Here is a 10,632-nt window from a genome sequence, read left to right on the forward strand (position 1 = left end):
TCTACTTTCCCCTCTATTTTGAAGTAACACTCAGAGACAGATGGAGGAGTCTGACAGTTCAGCTGAACTGAGTCTCTCTCTTTGATGACTGCAGGAATCACTGTTAGACTGGGCCCAGGAAGATCTGTGAGATCAGAGGGATGATGGAGTGTCTTTTTAAATGGAATTATAAATTCATTTTCAATGTTTAATGACTCATACAGATAATGTACCACGTAATATTATATGAGTTTGAAAGAGAAAAACAATTCAGACACTGTAATAAATAAACAATGAGAGCCCGTGCCAGGAACAGCCCTTAGCAGGGAGTTATCACACAATAATCCTCGGCTTAGATGGGCATTTTGCTTTTGTAAAACGGTTGCCAACATTTAAATTAAAGATTAAGGACCTGTCTTTCATTCAAGACGTATTATTGTTCTGAGTAAATGTGTTTTATTTACATCCTTTCACCAAGACATATGCTCATTTTGGAACGTTGCAAAATGGGCACAGCCAAACAACGGAAGTGATGGATTTCTTTCTGACCAGAACTGTCCCAGAGCTTGGGGAGGTGTGTCTGCGCTTGTGCTGCAGCGGCAGGTGCACAATACCAAACTTTACCAGCATCACACATATCAGTGAATAGACAATTTTTTGTCTTTGCAAACGTTGCCGCACGAGGGCGATACGTACAACGTTTGCAAACACAAAAAAATAGTCTATTCACTATTCCATCAGACAACCAGACATCACCAGGCAATTTATAAACTTGATCTCTACTGTAAAAAGTATTTAGATATTATATCCCATTTATTTTAGACTGGCATTTGTTTTTCAACAGTGTAGATTTGTATTCACCTTGCTGTCTGTCTCCGACATTTGCAACATTCTTTCAATCTTGAATTTTGATCATCTCCAGCTGTCACATAGTAATGAATGAATGTGTCGAGATTAGAGAGTCTGGCAGCTTTTCTTAGCCAGTCAAAGTCATGAATCAGTATCATTTCTATGGATATATTCAAAGAAATGCCAATAGAAAAACACAAAATTCAGATAGTTTACTGTCATTCCAGCTTCAGTTTGAAGTGATTATGTAAACTGTGTACTGTAGCGGGAAAAGCTCCACTGAATAATGTCCTGGAGAGAGAGCACATTTTCTATGCCAGGCGAAATCTCACATCGAGTCATTAGCTCATTGTTATGGATGTATCCCCCCAAAATATATAGAAAACAGCTTAAACAAATGCAAATACAGCTTCTTTGCTGTTATTCTGGTTGCACTGTTTGACGTGACAGTGTTAACAGTGTTAGCTAGCAAGCAAGGAATAAGAACGTTGACAGCCATCATGGATCGACCAGCTGGCTTGGGTACCAACCCTAGATTTGTGTCAGGATTACACTGAATATACCAAACAGTCGGGGCATGGATTTAACAATGTGTAGAAAGCATTCCACAGGGATGATGACCACTTGTGACTTCAAACCTTCCCACAGTTGTGTCAAGTTGGCAGGATGTCCTTAGGGTGGTGGACCATTCTTGATACACACAGGAAACTGTTGAGCTTGAAAAACCCAGCACTGATGCAGTTCTGGCACCTTCTACCATACCCGGTCAAAAACACTTAAATGTTGTGTCTTGCCCTTTCCCCCTCTGAATAGCACACATACACAATCCATGTCTTTAACCTGTCTCCTCCCCTTCATCTATTTACTGATTTAAGTGGCTTTAACAAGTGACATTAATAAGGGATCATAACTTGCACCTGGATTCTCCTGGTCAGTCTATGTCATGTAAATCTTTTGTATACAGTGCCTTGCGAAAGTATTCGGCCCCCTTGAACTTTGCGACCTTTTGCCACATTTCAGGCTTCAAACATAAAGATATAAAACTGTATTTTTTTGTGAAGAATCAACAACAAGTGGGACACAATCATGAGGTGGAACGACATTTATTGGATATTTCAAACTTTTTTAACAAATCAAAAACTGAAAAATTGGGCGTGCAAAATTATTCAGCCCCCTTAAGTTAATACTTTGTAGCGCCACCTTTTGCTGCGATTACAGCTGTAAGTCGCTTGGGGTATGTCTCTATCAGTTTTGCACATCGAGAGACTGACATTTTTTCCCATTCCTCCTTGCAAAACAGCTCGAGCTCAGTGAGGTTGGATGGAGAGCATTTGTGAACAGCAGTTTTCAGTTCTTTCCACAGATTCTCAATTGGATTCAGGTCTGGACTTTGACTTGGCCATTCTAACACCTAGATATGTTTATTTTTGAACCATTCCATTGTAGATTTTGCTTTATGTTTTGGATAATTGTCTTGTTGGAAGACAAATCTCTGTCCCAGTCTCAGGTCTTTTGCAGACTCCATCAGGTTTTCTTCCAGAATGGTCCTGTATTTGGCTCCATCCATCTTCCCATCAATTTTAACCATCTTCCCTGTCCCTGCTGAAGAAAAGCAGGCCCAAACCATGATGCTGCCACCACCATGTTTGACAGTGGGGATGGTGTGTTCAGCTGTGTTGCTTTTACGCCAAACATAACGTTTTGCATTGTTGCCAAAAAGTTCAATTTTGGTTTCATCTGACCAGAGCACCTTCTTCCACATGTTTGGTGTGTCTCCCAGGTGGCTTGTGGCAAACTTTAAACGACACTTTTTATGGATATCTTTAAGAAATGGCTTTCTTCTTGCCACTCTTCCATAAAGGCCAGATTTGTGCAATATACGTTGACTGTTTTTTGTCCTATGGACAGAGTCTCCCACCTCAGCTGTATATCTCTGCAGTTCATCCAGAGTGATCATGGGCCTCTTGGCTGCATCTCTGATCAGTCTTCTCCTTGTATGATCTGAAAGTTTAGAGGGACGGCCAGGTCTTGGTAGATTTGCAGTGGTCTGATACGCCTTCCATTTCAATATTATCGCTTGCACAGTGCTCCTTGGGATGTTTAAAGCTTGGGAAATCTTTTTGTATCCAAATCCGGCTTTAAACTTCTTCACAACAGTATCTCGGACCTGCCTGGTGTGTTCCTTGTTCTTCATGATGCTCTCTGCGCTTTTAACGGACCTCTGAGACTATCACAGTGCAGGTGCATTTATACGGAGACTTGATTACACACAGGTGGATTGTATTTATCATCATTAGTCATTTAGGTCAACATTGGATCATTCAGAGATCCTCACTGAACTTCTGGAGAGAGTTTGCTGCACTGAAAGTAAAGGGGCTGAATAATTTTGCACGCCCAATTTTTCAGTTTTTGATTTGTTAAAAAAGTTTGAAATATCCAATAAATGTTGTTCCACTTCATGATTGTGTCCCACTTGTTGTTGATTCTTCACAAAAAAATACAGTTTTATATCTTTATGTTTGAAGCCTGAAATGTGGCAAAAGGTCGCAAAGTTCAAGGGGGCCGAATACTTTCGCAAGGCACTGTACCCAGTGTATACAGCATCTCATAGAAGGATGAAATCGTATGAATAAATTAATCAAAATAACGTTATTATTGAAAATATGTCAATCATTATTTTAATATTTTGGTAACCCGTTGTTTTGTCTGGTAGCCCAAAAAGTTACATATTGCAGCTTTAAATCCATAATAATGATACTGACCTTTGGCTTTGAGGTACTGGAAGGTATCTAGACATAACAAAATGGGTCATTATCATGGTCTTTTTGACATTATGAAAAATAAGAAAACATGAGATGGGATCACTTTACACAAGCTGGCGAAGCAGAACAGTCTGTAATGCATTCACAGCCATGTTATCAAGCAGTGGTCATTCTTATCTGTACAAAATTCAAAATAATGACAGAGAAATTAAAAATAAATAAGATGATCAATGGAATAAGACACATTTATTATAACCATAACATGTTGAAATATTAAGTTCCTAAAGTAAAAGACTAAAAGAGGGGAAAGAAGAATGGAATATCCTGAAGCACAAACAGATGGAAGGAAAAATAACTCACCGAAAAGGAGGATGAGCAAAAACAGCCGACCAGCCATATCAGGGATGAACAATGTCATTTTTTAGACAGCTACATACATACTGTTAGTCTGACTTCACAGAAGATGGTGGCAGTGACTGGGACAAAGATTAAATGTTTCAATAGAAAAGCAGATGTGGAGCTTTTTCACAGGAAAACCACAGATGTCTCATATGGCAACTGTGGGCTAATGTCATGTTGCAGAGGACAAGGAGGCTGAACATTCAGAATCATTCATCGGTAATTATTTTTAGGTTCTAAAGCTACCTGTCTTCAACTAATTTTATTTTGTATCATTATTGCCGGCAATTCAATTTCTAAAACCAACAAACTAACTTGTCTTTCTGAGAAAAATATTTATCTTCGACTTTTTGTTTTAAGTTTTCAACAGCTGCACAATGTTTAACTACAAAAGAAACCTGCATTTGTGGTTGAGAGTTTTAGAATCTCTAAAATGTAGAAGGGTTTTCATATTTCATTTATGTTTGGTGAGTCACGTTTAATAACATGCCAGAGCAGTGAAGGTAAACTGATAAGCGCAGTAAAGGAAAGGATGGAAGGAAGGAAGGAACGGAGGAGAGAAGAAAAAGCGAGTTCACACTACTCGGACTGATCAGTTTACCTTCAATGCTCTGACTGGTACCTACATTTCCACGCCCCTTCAGATAAACCGCGTGCTTTGCTTGAAGTGCATAACATTGAACCTGTGTAGGCTGAGAATGCAGTTGCTATTTTTAAACTAACGTTTTCATTTAGCCTAACTTTGATATTAACCGTTTGATCATGCCACCTAAAAAAAAAGCAGCAACCGCTGAAGAAGTAACGGCTATTTGGTCAGATTACGGTTGATAGATTTGTCAATTTCATTGTTAGAAACCAGCAAAGCGCCTGCTGTGGCACGAAAACCCGCTCTTCATCCACCCACGATGGTGTTGGTTAATGAAGCGCTGAAGGAGTTGGACTCTCGAATCGTCTCATCGCAGGCCATTCGCGGCTTCATAACAGAGAAATATCCATCTGTGGACCTGATGAGGTCCACAGACTTCCGGCGCCGACAGAGATGGCCGCCTCGCTTCGCGTTCCTAGGAAACTATGCAGTTTTTTGTTTTTTTACGTGTTATTTCTTACATTAGTACCCCAGGTCATCTTAGGTTTCATTACATACAGTCGAGAAGAACTACTGAATATAAGATCAGCATCAACTCACCATCAGTACGACCAAGAATATGTTTTTCGCGACGCGGATCCTGTGTTCTGCCTTACAAACAGGACAACGGAGTGGATTCCATGCAGCGACCCAAAAAAACAACTCCGAAAAAGAGGGAAACGAGGCGGTCTTCTGGTCAGACTCCGGAGACGGGCACACCGTGCACAACTCCCTAGCATTTTTCTTGCCAATGTCCAGTCTCTTGACAACAAGGTTGATGAAATCCGAGCAAGGGTAGCATTCCAGAGGGACATCAGAGACTGTAACGTTCTTTGCTTCACTGAAACGTGGCTCACTGGAGAGACGCTATCCGAGGCGGTGCAGCCAACGGGTTTCTCCACGCATCGCGCAGACAGAAACAAACATCTTTCTGGTAAGAAGAGGGGCGGAGGCGTATGCCTTATGACTGACGTGACATGGTGTGATGAAAGAAACATACAGGAACTCAAATCCTTCTGTTCACCTGATTTAGAATTCCTCACAATCAAATGTAGACCGCATTATCTACCAAGAGAATTCTCTTCGATTATAATCACAGCCGTATATATCCCCCCCCAAGCAGACACATCGATGGCTCTGAATTAACTTTATTTGACTCTTTGCAAACTGGAAACCATTTATCCGGAGGCTGCATTCATTGTAGCTGGGGATTTTAACAAGGCTAATCTGAAAACAAGACTCCCTAAATTTTATCAGCATATCGATTGCGCAACCAGGGGTGGAAAGACCTTGGATCATTGTTACTCTAACTTCCGCGACGCATATAAGGCCCTGCCCCGCCCCCCTTTCGGAAAAGCTGACCACGACTCCATTTTGTTGATCCCTGCCTACAGACAGAAACTAAAACAAGAGGCTCCCACGCTGAGGTCTGTCCAACGCTGGTCCGACCAAGCTGACTCCACACTCCAAGACTGCTTCCACCACGTAGCTGTAGGCAACCAGTAACTACCAAAATAAAGGAAACATTTGAATAACTGATGGAATAAGTTTATAGTGTGTGGGATGCGTTTTCCTGCCATGGTTTAGATCAATTTCTAGAATTTATGCCAAGGCGTATTGAAGCTGTTCTTGCAGCTGGTGGAGGCCAAACACCCTTTTTAACACACTTTGTTGGCGTTTTCTTTATTTTGGCAGTTACCTGCATGCTCTTGTGATAAAATTTAATCCAGTTATTTTTGAGAAGCTATTGATCCTCTGTGGCTAAATATGTTCTCTGGTGTATTTTGAACATTGAGAACATGGTTGGTTAAAAAATAATTCATTTGTTTTTTTGCCTCTTGGGCCCAGCCCCTGACTCACATAGTTGACCAGTCACATTTAGTTATTATGCAGTTTATTTTTTCAGTTACCCAATCAAGGCAGGGCCTCCCATTTACCCAAACCTCTCCTCCCCCATCTGATGCAGAGTGGCAGTAGGAAGCTGTCTACACTCATTGAGAGCAGGCTCCTGAATCCTTCTGTGGTTTGCGGTTGCAGTAAAAAAATATATACTACATATCTAATATGTACTGTAAAATGTATGTATAAATTTCTGACCTTTTTTCTGCCTTTTGGGCCCAGGGGCTTCATTAATCCTGATGGGGAAACAAAGCTTCCTGGAGCGTTGAGATTTTCCAGCTAATTGTCTGAAATAGGTTAATTACTCAAGGCTTTGATCGAGTGCACACTAGTGCCACCTGCTGGTCATCGAATTTAGAGCAGCCAAATTATTATAGATTATGTCCCACACCCCAAAGAGTGTGTGCAGTGTAGCCTTTTTGTCTTTTACCAATCAGGTGGTTGTTCGACGAAACAAAGCTTTTTACGTCATTGATCACATGCTTGTGATAAGGTGATATGGGCATCGGCACACTGCGATTTCAACGCATACCTCAGAGCTCAGGCATCAAACATAACATCACTATACCGGATGAGTCCACAACATTATTTGGGTACAAATTAACAGAATATACATTTTTTTTAAAGTGAGATCTCCACTGGACAGTTACTTCAATAGGCTCCTTGTGGCAACTAGGCTTTGTTAACCCAAGTAATTAAATCAAGAATAATGTGATCCAAGGTGAATGGACTTTATTTTCTGAATGTGATAGTAGCTTACCTGCCAAATGAGCCAAACTTCATGGTACCAGTTTTGAATATAAAGTGGTGTGTTTATTAGATAAGTCAACATTATATGACAAACATATTGAACATGGGCTTGCTGTTTGCAGCTGGCAGTCAGGGGTAGGGTCAAGTAGCCCAAGCCAAAGGCCACTGACGACACTGATCCCAATGTGGAGAAGTCTCCAAAGGCTGCCAAGGTTGGAGCCAAGAAGACTAAGGACAAGGAAGCCGGTAAACTGAATCCACTGAATTGATTGTGCTCATCACTCCTAGGATTTAGACATCACCCTATAATCTTCCCAATTGTATGGGATCATTGTTATTGAGCTACACCCATTGCAATGGAGGACATTTAACATCTCCTCATTGGGTCTATGATTACATGTGTAACAGTATAACTTTAGACGGTCCCCTCGCCCATACCCGGGCGCGATCCAGGGACCCTCTGCACACATCATCAACAGTCACCCACGAAGCATCGTTACCCATCGCTCCACAAAAGCAGCGGGGGAACTACTACTTCAAGGTCTCAGAGCAAGTGACGTCACCGATTGAAACACTATTTAGCGCGCACCACCGCTCACTAAGCTAGCGTTTCACATCCGTTACACATGCATACACACACATCACTAACTCTTGTCTCTAGAAGCTGAGAAGAAAAAGGTTACAGCCAAAAAGCAGAAGGAGAAACCTTCAGAGGCAAGTGTGGTTTCAGTTATGTTCTGACTATTGGCATTGTTCAAGTGGTTTTGGGTTATAGGGACTTTTTTACACTTTTGTCATGGGTACTGTTCCCTATTTGGGCTTTACCATGGTTGAATTGAATCTCAAATTGAATCTCAATTTTAAATGCTACCACAAACCAGAAGCATTGCAAACCTGTCATTTTCATCGTTCAGGATGAAAACTCAGGAAGTCTGCAAAAGCATCTGCTTCCAAGGTGGCCCCTGCTAAGAAGCTCAAGTCAAAGAGGACAAAGGGGCAGAGGGGACAGCTGAGGATCAACCCAAAGCAGAGAAGACTAGCAAGGGTGAAGGGGCAGCCAAGAAGGGTGAAAAATGCCAAAGCTTTCCAGAAGCCTGCAGAGGGTGATGAAGTTAAAACCACAGGGAAATGAGGCAAGAGCGCAGGCAAGAGGCAAGAGGCAAGAGGGCAGCAGCAGAGTGACTGCACTCCTTTTATCCACTTTGTATGTTTTTAAATAAAGCCGTTTTTTTGTACTACTTGTTTGTGGCATTTAAGTGTAGACCTAGCTGCTGTAAAATGTAATCTCCACTTTTCCTGTAGAGAAGTGTTGGTGGTAGCTAAGGCTTTGTAAAGATGTTTAATGATTCACAGATGCAAGTTTATATATAATATATATATATATATATATATATATATATATATATATATATATATACAGTGCTTTGCGAAAGTATTCGGCCCCCTTGAACTTTGCGACCTTTTGCCACATTTCAGGCTTCAAACATAAAGATATAAAACTGTATTTTTTTGTGAAGAATCAACAACAAGTGGGACACAATCATGAAGTGGAACGACATTTATTGGATATTGAAATGGAAGGAGTATCAGACCACTGCAAATCTACCAAGACCTGGCCGTCCCTCTAAACTTTCAGCTCATACAAGGAGAAGACTGATCAGAGATGCAGCCAAGAGGCCCATGATCACTCTGGATGAACTGCAGAGATCTACAGCTGAGGTGGGAGACTCTGTCCATAGGACAACAATCAACGTATATTGCACAAATCTGGCCTTTATGGAAGAGTGGCAAGAAGAAAGCCATTTCTTAAAGATATCCATAAAAAGTGTAGTTTAAAGTTTGCCACAAGCCACCTGGGAGACACACCAAACATGTGGAAGAAGGTGCTCTGGTCAGATGAAACCAAAATTGAACTTTTTGGCAACAATGCAAAACGTTATGTTTGGCGTAAAAGCAACACAGCTCATCACCCTGAACACACCATCCCCACTGTCAAACATGGTGGTGGCAGCATCATGGTTTGGGCCTGCTTTTCTTCAGCAGGGACAGGGAAGATGGTTAAAATTGATGGGAAGATGGATGGAGCCAAATACAGGACCATTCTGGAAGAAAACCTGATGGAGTCTGCAAAAGACCTGAGACTGGGACGGAGATTTGTCTTCCAACAAGACAATGATCCAAAACATAAAGCAAAATCTACAATGGAATGGTTCAAAAATAAACATATCCAGGTGTTAGAATGGCCAAGTCAAAGTCCAGACCTGAATCCAATCGAGAATCTGTGGAAAGAACTGAAAACTGCTGTTCACAAATGCTCTCCATCCAACCTCACTGAGCTCGAGCTGTTTTGCAAGGAGGAATGGGAAAAAAATTCAGTCTCTCGATGTGCAAAACTGATAGAGACATACCCCAAGCGACTTACAGCTGTAATCGCAGCAAAAGGTGGCGCTACAAAGTATTAACTTAAGGGGGCTAAACAATTTTGCACACCCAATTTTTCAGTTTTTGATTTGTTATAAAAGTTTGAAATATCCAATAAATGTCGTTCCACTTCATGATTGTGTCCCACTTGTTGTTGATTCTTCACAAAAAAATACAGTTTTATATCTTTATGTTTGAAGCCTGAAATGTGGCAAAAGGTCGCAAAGTTCAAGGGGGCCGAATACTTTCGCAAGGCACTGTATACACAGTATGTATATATATATATATAATGCTGTTAAGTTCTTATTTTTTGCACCTGCTTAATCAGTACCCTCTTCTGCCAGATTAATTGTATCACTAGTACAGTGACTTCCCGGTTCCTGGAAAATATTGATGGTTGATGGTTGTTTTCTACACAGTCAGGACTTTGTTGTTCATCCATCATAGGTTGATGACCATGGCACGATTCGTTGGGAAAATCTGGTACAGTGAGTGTGTTACGGTGCGTGAATGAGGACCCAAAAGCGAATTAACTTAGACAGAGCTTCTTTAATTACCAAACATAGGTAGGCTCAGACGGACCGGCAGATTCCGACAGGACAAGACAAGGTTACAGCAAACATGACGACAGTCTGGTTCAGGCATGAAACACAACAAACAAGAATCCGACAAGGACAGGAACAAAAACAGAGAGAGATATAGGGACCTAATCAGAGGGAAAAAGGGAACAGGTGGGAAACGGGGTGAATGGGTAGTTAGGAGGAGACAAGGCACAGCTGGGGGAAAGAGGAGGAGAAAAGGTAACCTAACAACGACCAGCAGAGGGAGACAGGGTGAAGGGAAAGGACAGAGACAAGACACAACATGACAGTACATGACAGTACCCCCCCACTCACCGAGCGCCTCCTGGCGCACTCGAGGAGGAAACCTGGCGGCAACGGAGGAAAT

This window comes from Oncorhynchus mykiss, chromosome 17 (genome assembly GCF_057628025.1).
Source record: "Oncorhynchus mykiss isolate SJ-2025 chromosome 17, ASM5762802v1, whole genome shotgun sequence".
Taxonomy (NCBI): domain Eukaryota; kingdom Metazoa; phylum Chordata; class Actinopteri; order Salmoniformes; family Salmonidae; genus Oncorhynchus; species Oncorhynchus mykiss.